Below are 16,265 nucleotides of genomic sequence, written 5' to 3' on the forward strand. Positions count from 1 at the left end.
TTTTTTTGCGGAACCAGGGATTGAACTCAGACCCTTGTGCTTGCCAGGGAAGTGCTTATTCCACTGAGCCATCTCTCGGGCCCCTCTTTCTTGTTTTTTTATTGAGTCCAAAAACATGTAATAAGTAAGCAAGGTATGACAACTTTGTTAAGCTTTCAATTTTTCCAAATTATTTCAAAGCTCTTGGAAGTTATATCACTTCACAGCTCTGCTTTTGTTAAACTTTTTAAACTTATGGTCTCATGATCTCTTGGTAGAAAAATTTAGAAAAAAAATACCTAAGCTTATGTAGCTGGCTTCAGTGAGAAAGTGAAAAAGGAATTCATGAGGAAGTTTCCCTGTTAAACTGAAAACTTGCAGTTGATAGTGGAATTCTCAGGCTGGGAGATAGCTCGCTGGTGTAAGCGCCTGCCTGGCAAGCACAAGGACCTGAGTTCAGTCCCCAGTTGGCCCCAGAACCTCTGGTGTGCTGTGCTGGCCCTGAAACCAGGTGTGGTGGCCCATGCTGGGTAGGCTGAGACAGGAGGATCATTAGTCGTCTCTCAACTGTGTATCAAGACCCTGTATCAAAAATAAATAAAAAAATATAGTGAAATTCTGTATAATTTCTAATGCTTGGGTTTTTTGTTTATTTGTTTGTTTTTGTACTTTTAGGGAAGAGTCTACAGGGTGTTCAGGGTCTCACTACTAGATCAGACTCATAGTGATCCGCCTGTTTAAAGCTTCCCAAAAGCCACTATGCCTAGTCTCAGTTGCCATCTCAGCGCACTCCAGGGGCGGAGCCCGCATAGCAGACCCAGGGATCGAACCCCTGGCTCCTGTGCCTGCTTGCAGGCTCTTTAATCCTCTGAGCTATTTGGCCGGCCCTCTAATGCTTTATTTTTTGTTATACTATTTTTCATTTTTCTTACAAAAAGTACTAAGAAACTTCATTTACTTAAATGTTTATCTTGTTAAATATTACTGTCCTCTGATCAAAGAATTCTTCTAGGCAGCAGTTCAAAATGAAAATTAATGCAACTGCATCTTATTTTATTCTGCTAAAATATTCACCATTATAGTGTCTACATTGTACTTTGAAATCACAAACCATTATCTTTCTCAGCATGCTTAAAATGGTGCAGTGCAACTCAGAATGTGGCTCTAAGAAGCTTTTAAAGGAATTTTATCTTCAAAAATTAAATATGAACTGAGCACAGTTGTTTGATAAACAGTATTTTAAGGATATTACTAAACAAGAAAGAACATGCATACTAATCACTAAATGCAAAACAGAACTGAGTTTTTCGAAGTAATGAAAATTACAATGTTTTTTAAATTGTGATTTTAGTGGAACAACTATGACAGCATAAAAGCATTAATATTACAGCTTGAAAAGATAAATAATAATGGATGTTGAGAAAAAGTGAAGAAAGTAGGCAGGTTGATAACTTTCACTTAGTATCAGTGATCTTCAGCTGGGTACCACCAGGGTCATACAGTACTTAGGGTTGAACATGCTTATTGTAATAAGAAGATAAAGACGCATGCGTTACTGGTAACTGCAGGACTGCTCAGCGGGGAGGTGCTAAAAAGGTCCGTAACAGTGTTAGGCCTCTGCGTAGGTGGCTTTGAGGAGGGTGGCATGAGGATGCCCTGCACGGCCCTGCGCTGCCAGAAACAGTGGCAGACTTGTGGCTGGACGGTCTCGGCACGTTCAGTCTAGCTGAGAATGCGGCTGCAGCTGCAAGCACTAAAGAAGCGGTAGCCACTGACATGCGCTCGGAGGAGCAGCGCTTGCTCTTCAGCGTCCACACCGCTCACGCTTTATTTGTGTTCGGGCGTGATTGTAAAAGGAAGCAGCTTTTCATCTTGCCTGTCGTGGTCACAGAGGTTCCCAGAATGACATCCCTGTTCATGAAGTTGTTCTGTGTGTGCACGTTGCTCTGAATGCTGAGAAGGGCCTGCTAGCATCAGGCCAGTTCATGGGAGCTCGAGCACCGGAGTGGCAGGTACAAATCCAACGTTTACACTGCTAGAGATCAGCGTACATTTATGTCCTAGTTAATGATAAAATTTAGATATAACAGCAATATGAAAGATCTGTCCACATCTAGGGTAGCTAATATAGGCAAAAAAATGTTTAAGGGGACTGGAAAAAATGTCTATAAATATAATTTTAATCCTAGAGGCAAATAGATCTTTCTTATTTATTTATTTATTTTTAATAATTTTATCAAGAAACAAATATCAGTGAGACAGTTTCACAACCGGTTACTGGCACATTTTCAATAATTAATACATTGCATATTGTCTTAGTGGTTATTCATTGTACAAGATGCAGACATCATATCCCATCCCAAACACCATTAGAACAAACCTCTCTATTCATTGAGTTAAGAGAAAAGAGCTGTATATCTATCCTAACTATCTTGAGTGTACAGAGCAAAAAGGGTCGTTCATTTCTATCCCACTTTTCTGGTTAGTTTTGTCGGAGAAGGGCATTCCATTGTCACTTAAATATTGTAGGTGCTTAAATTCAGCAGAACTGAACTTGTCAGAAACAAAGTTACATTTCTTCTTATATAGGCCTTGCTTTATCTTGGTCTTAACCATCCAGCAGAAAAGTATGAAAACGAAGTATAAAAAGTAAAGCCACATTAATACATTGAGCTGTAGAAAGCTCAAGTCAACAACTTCAGACATTGCCAGTCCTACGCAAAACCTACTACTATTATGGCAGTTAGATCTTTCTAACTACCGAGGATTAACAGTGCTAAGAAGAACAGCCAACACTGAATACTTTGCATGTGATTATGAGATACTTTAAAGTCCTGTACTTTATTATTTATGGATTTATTTTTCTGGCCATATTCTCTTACAGTTAGAAGTGGTCAGCTGACTGAATTTTACCTCTGAAAGAGGAAATTACTCTGTGCTGCTTCTAGGTTCAGCCCACAACCTTCGGAACCCTTCGCACTTTCTGTACTTCCTATTGGCAGCGGAAAGGCTGCTTTCTCAGATGACCTCTGAAGGTTCACGTTAACAACGGAGCACCGGTGGGTGCATGAAGTCACTGTATTTGGATTTCTGTTATGTAAGTCACATCTAATTCTTGAAAGTACGCACATTGCTCACCTTTTCTGTCATGCGCCGTCACCCCTTTTCATTTTTTTGGTCTTTCTGCCGACTTTAGCATTCTATGAAATATGTATTCAGTGAAGGAGCACTCGTTGCATATATTTCCCCTGTATTCTGAAATTCCTTAAAGTACTTTGAATACCAAAGTACTGGGATTTTAACACATTCTGAAACTTACTAGTTTCAAAAGTACCCAGGAAGAGCTAAAGTACTTGGAAGACACATATCCAAGATGAAATAAAGTACCAACTTGACAAGCCATATTGAAAAATATAATTATAGTATGAATTATTTGAGCATGTTTCTCCTTTAGCTTATTAAGAACAAAATGACTGTTTCTTTTTTGCCACAAAATCTTCACATTTAGGGGTCTGTAACGTGCACGTAGAACTCCTCGGAGGTTGCAGACCTCTGGGATGTTCCTCAGCACCTGCAGACTACATGACAGGAAGACACAGAGGCCATGCACCTTCTTTTTGCTCCTTCCCAGGGTGACATAGGGGAGAGGACCACCACCGAAAGGGACCTGGGATGAGTTGGTGTTCTCTAAAACCAAAGACTGAATTTTAGGAACAACGGGGATTAAGAGCAGGATGCATTCACTTGGGGCAAGAAACTTTCTGTCTGAGATGGGGACAGGGGACGGGGGGACTCAAGTGGGTTACCTAGGAAGCTGCCTTTTTAAAGAGACTTTTACAGGGCAAAACCACAGGTGAAGTGGGTCTAAAGTGGAAAACGTGGGAACTCGCACATGAGGTGGGACAAAACTGTGGTCCACTGATAAGACTGCAAGCGCAGTTGCTCAGGTAAAATAGATTCAATCCAGGGTCAGATGGGAAGCAAGTCATGCAGCAGATGGGCATGAATACAGAACTGGGCTCTTCCTGCAGCGGATTAGGTTAGTTTCTTAAAAAAGATTGTTAAAGATATAGATTTGAGATTTCAGTTTTAGTCAGACTGTTCTTTTTTTCCCCACATTTTGTTTGTTCATTTATTTTTTTAATTTTAAATAATTGTATTGAGAAATAGCAATGAGACAGTTTCAAAACTGATGACTAGCAAAGTTTCGATAATTAATACATTGCATATTGCTGTCTTAGTGGTTATTCATTGTACAAGATGCAGACATGATATCCTGCCCAATATTATCTATTAGTTGTTTAGATATGCTGAAAATTTATATTGCCTTTTGGCTATTCTAGCCAGGGGAAATACACCAAAGTAGAAATTGCAACCAAACAAAATAATGATAGAGCCTTTGAAAGGATAAACTTCAAGATCTTGGTCATTCTCCAAGGAATTATGTTTCATTACTTGTGCTGGATGGATGAGGAGACCCTTGTGAGTCCTTGTTCTAAACTTCGCCTGCACCTAGTCAGCAGCTTCTTCTGGTAAGAGCAAAGTACTCATGACTAAATAGTCACAGCCCTTCGAATGTGAAGCACTGTCTTCAGCCTCTGGTGTGAAGGTAGTCTGCCTTTCAGATCTGCAAAGCCCTGGGCATGTTGTAGCGTGTGTCATTTCTTCAAAACCGTGATGGATGTAGAATGTGAGGAGCAGGTCTTTGTCAACATTAAATGTGTTTCTATGTAAGTATGCCAGTAATAGGAAGGCAGGAGAACAACGGATAATGAATATAGTGACATGTTTACGTAATCAGACAAACAATGCAGTAAATTAGGATAATACATTTCATAGTATTGGAGATGCACTTTTTCCAAATATTAAACATATCTGAAATAAGGATGCATCTCATAACTGCTGCCAGGCAGTCGCCAGATTGGGGCGCAGTAGCCAGTGCCCGCCTGTGCATAAACAAGGCATGCTAATATATATAATATATATATATTTATTCACCTTATTGAATTCTGTATGTCTTTGAAGCTACAGGTGTTGTTATTATACATTAAGCAACATACTTGAATCAGGACAAATTATTAAGTGTATTAAAGTAGATAAATTTCAAAGCAGAGTATTTCAGTGAATCTCTAAGTCCATTTATCACACAATATAATTGGCAGAGTATTAAACTTCAGTTTGCTAATTTAAAGTAAACATCCCATTGGCTTTAAAGACAAGCTTCTTAAATTTCAGCAGAATTTAATTGAAATGGAAGAAAACCCAAAAGAATGAGTTTATTCAAATATAAAAGTCCTACCATTACAACTTAAAATGTGTGTCAGCAACTTGAAAGAAACGTTTTTAAAAGAACGGTGTAGGACTCCTTTAAGAAACCTATCGCTAGCAAGCAATTTTTTTTTAACGTGTTTAGGTCAGGGTCTACAGGGTCTCACTGCACGGATCAGACTCGTATTGATCCTCCTGTTTTCAGCTTCCCTAGTGCTGGGATTACAGGTGTGTATCACCACGCTCAGCCTCGAGTCTCTGTCTCAGTGTGCCACAGGGGTGGGATCGGCATGACACGCTGGGGACCAAACCCAGGTCCCTGTGTCTTCCTAAACAGGTGCCTTAGTCCGCTGAGCTCTCTGGCTGGCCCTTACAAGCAATTTTGATGACACAAAGAACAGTATTGTAGGGCTGTATCAGTAGAACTAGACTAAGGATATTTTTAATCAACTTATTTCCCTTACTAACATTTCCCCATGTGATATACTTTAAAGCTGGTTCAAATAAGTACATGATAATCATGTCATTGCTCTCAGTCAAAAAAACATTATTGGTGGGTTCTAGTTAGTGGATCAGTTACCATTAAAGCTCTTCACTTCCCTCAATCCCTTTTCCTGTGACTTTACCAACCCTACCCTTAGAATAGGTTTTCAGGGGGCCTTTTTAATTTCTCTTGATGTTTTACAGCATATCTCCTCCAGGATTTTTTTCTTTATGTTTCTGTGTTTCATCTTGGTTTTGTGTCAAGGATTGAACTCACGGCCTCCTATGTGCTGGACACACCCCTGCACTGAGCTGCAACCCAATTCCCCCCTTTCGTGGTCCCTGAATGTCATCATTGTCCTTTCTTTGTCCATGCATTTGATTGGTACTGCACATCAGTGGGATCAGACAGCACTTCATTACTAACATCCTTCACTCAGCATAATGTACACAGTGATTTTGTGTTGTAGGATCCATAGTCGTTACTGAAAGACACTGTTATTGATAGGTAACTGTTATGAGTATCCATAACTATTACTGTCATTGATAAACACTTGGATAGTGCCCATCAGTGGGTGCAGCCGCCTTTTCTCTGTTGTGCCTACCGCTGCTATCAATAGCATGAGTAGATGTCTCTCTGACATCCTGCTTTGAGCTACTTCAGATGTATGCTGAGAAGAGCAGCTGCTACATCACGTGGTCCTTCTGCATGAGATCTGGAGGGCCAGCCGCGGGCTTCCTAGTACCTGTATCATTTTACATTCCCACCAGCAGCACATCTACTAGCTCTACATCTCTCTCTTCATCTTCTCTTGTGCTCACTTTTTTCTTCCTTCTGTACTTTCCTCCCTGGCCTCCCTTGGTAGCCGTCCCAAATACTCTGAGGTGATAGTTGGCATACGCTGAAAATATAGTCAAGATTTGATTGATTTACTGATAGTGGGGATTGAACCCAAGACCTTCTCACTGAGGTAGGTACATGCTCAGCTTTATTTATTTATTTTTTTGTCCCCCAGCCTTTTTTTCCCCAAAAGAAAATGATTTTTATTGGTACATTTTAGGTACACAGAACAGTCACATTCATCATAGGGAATTTGGGCCTGTATGTGACGTCTTTTGATTCTCTTGTGTTTTTCACATTCCCCTACCCTCCATTCAACCTCTCTTTCCCGCTTTGCTTACAAAACCTTTCTTTCCATTTTTCCTCCTTTTCTAATTATTTTTACATTTCTTTTCCTTTCTTTTCCCCTTCCCTCTCCTTTTTTTTTTTTTGCCTTTCTACTTGAATATTTTATTTCACAATATCTGTAATATATTTTCATCCTTATTTACACTTTGGTTTCTCACACCAAAAAAAAAAAAATATGTGGTATTTACACATATGTGCCTAATTCATTTCAATTAACAGTGTGGTCTGAAGATGCATCCATTTACCTAGAAACATCTCAGGCTTTTTCTTCTTTATGACAGAGTAGTACTCCATTGTATAAAAAACCCACATCTTCTTTATCCATTCATCAGTTGATGGGAGTTTGGGCTATTTCCAATATTCAGCTATCATAAATGGTGCTGCTACAAATGTGGGCCTGGTGTATCCCTGTGGTATGGTGCTTTGAGTTCTTTGAGGAAGAGGCCAAGATGGGGACTAGCTGGGTAGAATGAGACCACCAATCTCAGCATCTTGAGGCATCTCCCCCTGATTTTCTTAGTGCCCATAGCAGTGTGCACTCCCATGAACAGTGGAGAGGCGTTCCTTGTTCTCCATGGCCCTGCCAGCATTTGCTATTGATTAACTTCTTGACCACAGCGATGGAATCTCAGAATCATTTTAATTTGCATTTCTCAGATGACTGATGAAGTAGGACATTTTTTAATACATTTATTTACCATTTCTTCTTCTTCATGTGCTAAATGTCTATTCATTTCAAAGGCCCATTTTCAGATTGGACCTTTAAATTTTTCCCCAATCTTTTAAAATTGTATTTTTGAAACAGGCTGTCTCTAGGGTAGGGATCAATCTTTGTGACCCTCCTTCCTTAGGCTCCCAGAGCGCTGGTCTACAGGGCTATATCACCACCGAATTTCTTTCCTTAATATTTTATTTAAAATGTGCATGAGAGAAATGCTCCTATTTTAGACCTTTGAAAAATCTCTATGCTTTAAATAAAACTTATTAAAGTGGAATTGCATTTTATGCATATCTTATAATTTTTCTAAGATTTTTCAAAATTTTTGGTTATTACTATAGTATAAATTTTAGTAGTACTAGTTTGCTTTGAGACAGGGGCCCACTTTGTAGTTCAGGCTGGCCTTGCTCTTGCTAAGAAGCCCAGGCTGGCCTGGAACCTACAGCGATCCTCCTGCCTTGGCCTGCTGAGTTCTGGGATTACCGCAGTCAGCTAGAATTAATTTCTAACAGTTACGCTCTGTGGCTATCAAATATCAACTATTTGATCATATTAAGTATATTATTACATAGGAATTATCATGTTCTTTTTATAAAAGATAAACTTGAGGGCAAGAGTATATTTATCAAGTAAATGATGGAAAAAAAACTTCATTTACTACTAAAATTAACTTCAGAAAACTAAGCATATTGCGAGAGCCCTGGGTATTTGTAATGCCTTGATTCATGGCTATCATTAAACATGTATTTAAAATATTTGAAGGCACTTTTCATAATTGATTAGTTCAGACTTCAGACTTCATTTTATTCTGAAGACCGAAATCCTTTGTCAGTAAACTCCATCCTTGTCATCACCAAGAGCTTGAGCCTAGTTTTCCTGGGTGCTACTTGTATTTCTTAAACATATTAAATTGTCAAATTGCCTGAGATTGAAGGCATCTAGGAAGGCATCAATCCGCGTGGACCATGTGCAGAGCCTGCAACGGGAGTGGACTAGAGCGAGAAGGAATCTCCGATACCGACAAGCGCTTGAAATGTAGGGAAATACCGAGAAGGGAAATGGCAGGGAGAGACCCAGACATCGTGGATTTGAGGTGATAATCCCACGACAGGAGCGTGAGAGGTGGAGCAGGAAAGGTGCGCTGTACTTATTTACAGGACTTTTCAAATGTTCACTCGAGTGTATCTTATAGCTGGAGAATAATGACTTTAAAACTGGTCTACTTATTGGATTATTTTTCTGGCTCAAGCTAGAAAGAGTTTTAGAATGAAAGTTCAAAATAGTTAATGCAGCGAGGTGTGGTGGGGCACGGACTGTCAGCCCAGGACTGTGGGAGGCTGAGGAAAGAGGATCGTAAGGCTGAGTCCAACCTGGGCAATTTAGCGGGCTCTCAAATTTTTTTAAAGGCCTGAGGATGTAGTTCAGCACGAAGGACCTGGTTTTGCTCTAGTTCACCCCCAGAGTTAAAATTTCATTGCAACATTTCCCAGTTTATTATAGAGAATTATCAGATTGCACATGAGGCTATTTTTCTTGTGGGAAATCATCAGAGTATATTGACATTCACAAGATTGGTGAATTCATAACATTTTAGTTAAATTCTACAATCTAATCCTTAAAAAAAAATCCCGTAACTCTTAATTGTGCTACTGTTTTAAGAATTCCTTAATGAATGAGCAAAAGTCACACTGGCCATGCTTTGAGGAAAAAGAGGTTTATTTTTTTTTAAATCAACTTTTATGTTCACATACTTTTCAGGAAAATTATTGTATTATTATAATATCTTTTTATTTTTCCAAATAAAAGATTAGCATTAGAATGTACTTTAAGTTTTCCTGTTTGTAAGTTTTTCCCTAGTTTCTTAATTTTGTATAAATAAACAAAGAATTTATCAGAAATCTCTTTATTTATTTATTCATTTTGCATTCTAGAGAAGGCTCTACAGGGTGTTCAGGGTCTCACTACTAGATCGGACTCATAGTGATCCATCTGTTTACAGCCTCCCAAGAGCTGGGATTACAGGTGTGCGCCACCACGCCCAGTCTCAATGGCTGTCTCAGCGCCCCAGAGGCGGGGCCGGCACCGAAGCCCAGGGGATCGAACTCCCCCTCACCCCCCTACCCCTGCACCTGCCTGCAGGCGCTTTAATCTGCTGAGCTATTTGGCCGGCCCCTAGAAATCTCTTTATTTTGAAACTATAGTATACGGAGAATTTTGAGCCTACTAAATGTTTATTAGATTCAAAGATACAAAATATAAGTTGATATTCAGGATCTGAGATACTTTAGATTTAGCATTACTGTTGAACCACTGTCATTAACTAAGTCTGTGACCCTGGTGCTGCTGTCACTGTTTGCTGTTGTTGTAGTTGACCTGTAGAGGTCACTATTAACAAAATGAAAAGTCTTGGAATCTCACACTGATGTAGCTAAATTTTAATCTGTGTATGTTCCAGAGCACTAGGAAGACCTTAGCACTGCCCAACACTGAGAAAGTCTACAAATGCACTGCAACTTTACAATGATAGTTTCTTAATAAAATTCAGTGACAAAAATATAATGAATAGATTAATCAAGTTGATTTCCTGAATTTCCTATCTTTGTAGTTTTTTAAGCAAATGCACAGAAGAGGGGCCCCACTAAATTAAGTTCTAAAATTTTTCAACTTAATTGTGTCTTGTAATATTTGATGTAGGAGTTTAGACAGAGAGATACCAGTCCTTGTTTGGAATTTCTGGTGTCTCTTTGAGTTTAGAAAGTGCGTATTTACCCACTGGAAAACAACTTGAGATAATTCTAACAAAAAGTAATATAAAGTGATATTTTAATGTCATTCAACTAGATGTATTAGTCACTGGATAAGGACAGGGAAAGGAACAGGACTGCTCAATAGCAAAACTGCCCTGCCTGTGAGTGCCAGGGAGGCTCCAGAGTGAAGGGAATCTGCCACTTTTTGTAAATTCTCTTCTGCTTCCATAAACACAGCCGTATTCAATTAAAGACCCACTTGTAAAAGAGCCATTGTTTAAGGTTCATTCAGACATTGCTGAGTTGTCTTTTAGACTACCCGTCTGCAGCCCTGCTAAGGTGAAGAGAAAGTTCAAAGCACCTCAGTTTTCAGTGTGAATTTTGCTCTTGAGACTTCGCTTCTTCTTCTTCTTGTTCTCTTAAGAAGACAGAGTGTGGTGTGGGTGTGGATTCTTGGGTCCTGGAGGGAGGGGGCTGAGGCGCAGGGCAAGGGCATGAAGGGGTGCTCAGTGTGGAGTTCCTGGAGACTGCGTAGCACCTCCTTAATGAGGTAAGAGGACTCAGCATTGAAGATGTTAACTAAGAAGATAAATAATCCTCCTTTATCGTCTTACATGAGAGAGTAAGAATGCTGTCAGATACTAAGCCACCAGTCGTGAATTTGATTATGATTACCAACTCATTTTCATTCCTAACCTTTCCTAAACTCCAGATTTGAGCAAAGCAGTACGATCCTACTGAAATTATGAGCATTCAGTTACAGTTGCTGCTTTTGGAGGGCGGTGGCCTTTCACTCAAATGGCAGATACAACAGTATTTTCAGATAAGAATTTGGCATGAATGATTTAAAGAATTCACAGGATAAAATGAATCGACATAAAAATGTAATGCTATTGACATATTCTGACGAGATGTAGTAGACACAGTGTGCTGGGCAATGAAAGTAAGCCTTAAAGACTTTGCTTGGTAGGGATGGGATAGATTTCTTCTCTGGCTGTCTAAAGAATAATTTGGAGCTGACCTGGAGGAAGGAACATTCAACCATAGTTAGCCGGACACTTAAGCTGTACTTGGTGTGGAGCAGAGATCAAGGAATGAAATGACCCAACAGAAGTTGTTTTTGTTCGCTCAGGCCCATTTGCTTTTGTAGATTAAGTGAAGAGACGAGCTCTGCGTAGAGCTACAACTGAGTCAGACTGCTGTGTCTTCACGCAGACACGCGGCCTCCTCACTGAGCACTGTGTCTGGGGCGGCTGAAGGAGGAGCAGTGGCCAGCCTAGCCCGTGCCAACAGCTCGGGACACCTTCACTGAGTCCATTCATTGCCTCGGCCCTAGTGGGAGTTGCAGGCAGAGCCTGCCAATTAGATGTCGGTAATGTGGACTCTGCTTTAGGGAATTGGGTAAGACTGCCAGAATTCATGCCTGAACTTTAGCAGCCACAAAAGAGTATTTTTCTGTCGTTTGAAACTGGTTCAAAACCAGGTCCCAAAAGGACAGGCTTCCTTTTGTGTGCCATCTCCCCGCAAGCCCAGTGACTAATAATGTCACAACATCAGGTTTTTCACAAGATTACAGGAAACATCTGACGAAAGGAAAGGGAAGAAAAAGAAAGCCATCTTTTGGGTTATTGGCTTCTGTTTCCCTGTTTTCTGAATTTCGAATATTCCTTTTGGAAAACAATGACATGACAGTTCACTAGACATTAGCAGTGCTTTATTACTGAGAAAGTAAATGCATACTGTGTCAAAGTCATAAAAAGTAAACTTTCCCCAAATCTTTAAATGTTGAATGTAGTGATCAAGAAAATTTCCTGCTCAAGATACTTAACTTTCTTTCAAAAACTACTGTCCTGAAGCCACGCTGGCACCATTACTGTCTCCTACTGAAAAACAAGCATAACAGACGGTCTGCTTTCAAATTAATTAACATTATCATTGTTTATTTTTATTTTTACTTTTACATTTTAGTCAGTTCGAATGCTTGGGCGGTGGTTTGAACATTAAGTCATTTTGTGGAAAACATCAGACTCTAAACAGTAGGAAGGTTATATTGTAATACTTGTGGTCTGTCCCTGTAGACTCCAACCAGAAAGATTTCACTGTGCTTCTCTCAAGCTTATTTCTTTCCTTCTACTGCAATGAATTTTCCCATAGAAATTATTTTTAATGTGCTTCAGACAGGGGCCTTCTGTCCAGATATTGAATACAAGTACTGTATCTTTGTTTTATATTCTTGTACAAATATATTTTATTAGGAACCTACTTCAAATTCTTGCTAAACATACGCACTTATTCACAGGAATGCACTCAAGTGCTGTGAACGGCAGGGAAGAAGTTGGAACAGAAGGACCTATGTCTCCTGCTGCAGGCTGTGGCTCTCTGTGTGGAGAGCGTCCCCGCCGGCTCCCTTCTGTGTGCGTGCTGTGCTTCACGCGTGTTCCTCCTGCTGTAAGGTGCATGCACAGATCCATATGCACATATCCTTGTGATTCAAAGGAAAAAGAAATTAGTCCTAAAAGTCCGGGGCTGAAAGTAAGAGAGTAAGGCCTGGAGAGTCACTGCTCAGAACTTGAATGAATTACCAGTTTTCACCAAGTAACTGGCTGGCCTTCTCAGGCAGGCTCCAAATTCCTGTGGAAATGAAGACTTTCTTTCCTGGACTGGGCCTGGCATTCCTGGGAAACAATGGCCCTTTTCAAATAGGCTCTGAAATTTCGCAGGTGAAGGGAGAGGGGCAGTCATTTGATCCCACCCACAAGAAGCTGCTTAGTATTTTAAAAAATAAAGGCCAAGCCTATCATGGAAATGGCAGGCAAAGCCGGAGAGGCTGAGAGCTGCAATCTCACCCACAGCCTGCAGAGCCCTGTGAAACAGGAATCGCTTTCTACGTCTGGCCTTGGCTAACACCACCGCTCTTTTTCTAGATTTTAAGAGTCGAGGACAGGAACACTGACCTGGGTTTCACTTTGTAGAATGTGTTACTGGAGAGGACTTAGGTTTTCTTTAATTAGGATTTAGTAGCAAGCTGTAAAACAAAGGAAAAATTTACTGATGTTTTTGTATAAAGTCATTTTAGAAAAGATACCAGGTAAATATTACATAAATATATCAACATATATAATTTTAAATGGTAACTCTATCTTGTGGCCTTCTAAAATATTACTTAGGCCTATTTATAGGATGATTCAATAATTTAAAATTCCAGAAATATTCAGATAATTTAGGAGTGCTTAATGTATACACACTATGTAATTTGTAGTTGGATATATTGATCATCATACCTTTATGAAATTAGCATCAGATGCATTTCATAGATTTTTATGGAAACTTTTGAGAATTCAGAGATTTTTGGACATTTAATCATACCTCTCAGTGATTGAATGAATTAACTGTTTTAGGAGTGTTTTTTATATGTGAATACCAGTGAAAACTTAAATATTTATTAGTATTTAAACAGACCAAGCTTACTAGACTTGTCTCTCTACAAAATGCTGACTCTTTTCCTTTTAGTGTTGCTGACCATCCTGGTAATATGCAAGGAAGAAACTCCCAACCAAAAGGTATCTGGGATGAGGTTGAGTTCTCTAAAATCAAAGAATGAATTTTAGGAACAAGGGAGATTAAGAGAAGAATGTATTTATTGAAGGAAAGAAAGATTTTGTTGGGGCTTGGGAGATGGTTCAGTGGAATAAGCACTTGCCTGGAAAGCACAGGGGCCTGAGTTCAATCCCTGGTTCTGCAAAAAAAAAAAAAAAAAAAGAAAGAAAAGAAAAGAAAAGAAAAGAAAAGAAAGCTTTTGTCTGAAAGAGAGGCAGAAGTGGACCTGAGTGGGCTGCCCAGGAACCTGTCTTTTTCAGAGATTTGTATACAGCAAAATCATGAGGAGGTTTACGATGGGAAACATGGGAGCTCCCAAGGTGGGCATGAGGTGGGACAAAACTATGGCCAACCAGTAAGATTACAATCCTAATTGCTGAGGTAAAACTGATCAGGTCAGGATCAAATGGGGAAGAGAGTCGGAGTCACGCAGCAAGCAGCACGAGTCCAGAGCAGGAGCTCTTCCTGTAGGGAGGTTGGGTTAGTGACTCTTCATGGTTTCTCAAGATGATAGAGACCTGGTCCCAATACCAATCCTTAGGGGGGCTTGGGGTACATTTGTTTAATCTTTGTCTTGAGGTCTGGTCCACAGCAGGGGTGTCTGTTTTGTCCATAGTTGCAAGGCATCTTTTCTCCCACACTGGCTCCTTTGAAGGCCTCGCCCTGTCTGACTGCCCATAATATGTTTGCCTAACTCAGTTGCCTGAAACACTGATAGTTGGCTAGAGATTGATGATGTAATAAAAAAACTTATTTTAGACATATATTTTTGTTGATTCATAAAAGACATTTTTCCTTAAAGAAAAGTTTCATGAAATGATCATTCTAAATTATATACTCCTCAAAAAGGATGGTTAACATTATGTAACAGTATATCTTGAAAATGTTCCTCAATATTTTGGTTACTGCTTGGTGTTCTTTTTCCCATACTTTGATGCCCTGCTATCTCTGGCCCCAATTATAGAAAAAAGGAGAGTGCTCTGAGCTAGTGTCTTAGAAGAAGGATGAAAGAGAAGAACAACAATAAAATCAAAGTATTTCTGTTTTATATTTCAGAAGCAAATTTAAAAAGAAAGATAATTTTAAAATTCTAAACAATAAAAGTAAATGATGGAAGAGGAAAACCAAGGTTTAGTAACATACTAACACATCATCAGGCCAACATAATTTGTAAATCCTCAACAAATTTATGGGTTTTCTTGACACTGGAGATCACACTTAGGACCTTGCGCTTGCCAGGCAGGTGCTTGTGCTGCTGAGCTATATCCCTGAGGCAGAAATTTTCTTAGGAAGGGAAGAGGACAGAGCAAGAAAAAAGACGGTTTAGATGCTGGTGTGCCTGGAGGATGAGTGTGTGTTGGCACGTTGTGGTAGCCTGATGCAGCGCCTGAGGCGAGCAGTATGGATTGTGCATGAAGGGCTGATTCCGGCTCTTGGGCTCGGAGAGTTTAGTTCACAACCATCCAGCCTCCTCGCATTAGACCTGGAGCAAGGCAGAAGCATCACAGCAGAGAGGCACAGCCGAGGAAAGCTGCCTATTCCCAGCGGTGAAGCAGAGGCAGAGAGAAAAGCTTGAAAGGAAGGGGCCAGATATGGTGGTCCAGGTCACGCCCCTGCGATGCACTCCCATTTCCTGCTTCCATGAACACCCATGAGTCCACAGTGCATGACCTGATCATCAGATGAATTCCTTTGGGGGGACAGAGTTCTCGGGAGCTCACCACTCCACCTGAAAGTGTGTCCCTGGCAACCAAGTCTGGGCAGTGAATTCTGAGGAGATTCCAAGTCTAAACTCTAGCAAGTTCTTTGGTATCTTATTTCTCCAAGCTCTGGATTTTGTATTAGAATTAATCATAGAACAAACACATAAACTTTGGTTTCTATAACTAAGAGAATTGGTGTCTTCAAAGTGGAGCTCAGAAAGATAGGAAGCTTTCCATGTACAGTATCCTGCCCTGCCCCTTCAGAGTCGTGTCCTCTCTCCCTCTTTAGGGATACTGAAACGGAAGAAAATATGCACAGTACATTCCTGATATGGTCTCTGGGCATCTCTTGTCTCATTAATACACCCCGATATCTGTAGAATACTTTTCTATCAAGCTGAGAGCAGCATGGTGTTAGCACAGAGAACAAATAAACTGGAAGCCTCCGCTTGGATAGGACGATGCGGCTGACCTCTGAATGGGTTCGTAACAGAAAGCAGAGGGCAACGTGCACCCAACGAAGTCGGGTGGGAAGTGGGCACAGAAAGCCGTACGCAATCCAGTTTTATGTGCTGTCTCAG

At 40.2% G+C, this 16,265-nt stretch overlaps 1 long non-coding RNA gene across 1 annotated transcript in view; it reads left to right on the forward strand.

Annotated features, from left to right (window-relative positions):
* Nucleotides 1-13,387, forward strand: part of LOC111818248 — a 19,645-nt gene extending 6,258 nt beyond the window's left edge. The window contains exons 2-3 of the long non-coding RNA XR_002822274.1: nt 2,928-3,076; nt 12,684-13,387. This is a non-coding gene — a long non-coding RNA (uncharacterized LOC111818248). The remainder of the gene's footprint in view (nt 1-2,927; nt 3,077-12,683) is intronic.
* Nucleotides 13,388-16,265: the final 2,878 nt, after the last annotated feature.

Source organism: Octodon degus, unplaced genomic scaffold (genome assembly GCF_000260255.1).
Source record: "Octodon degus isolate 3935 unplaced genomic scaffold, OctDeg1.0 scaffold00084, whole genome shotgun sequence".
In the NCBI taxonomy this organism is placed as follows: domain Eukaryota; kingdom Metazoa; phylum Chordata; class Mammalia; order Rodentia; family Octodontidae; genus Octodon; species Octodon degus.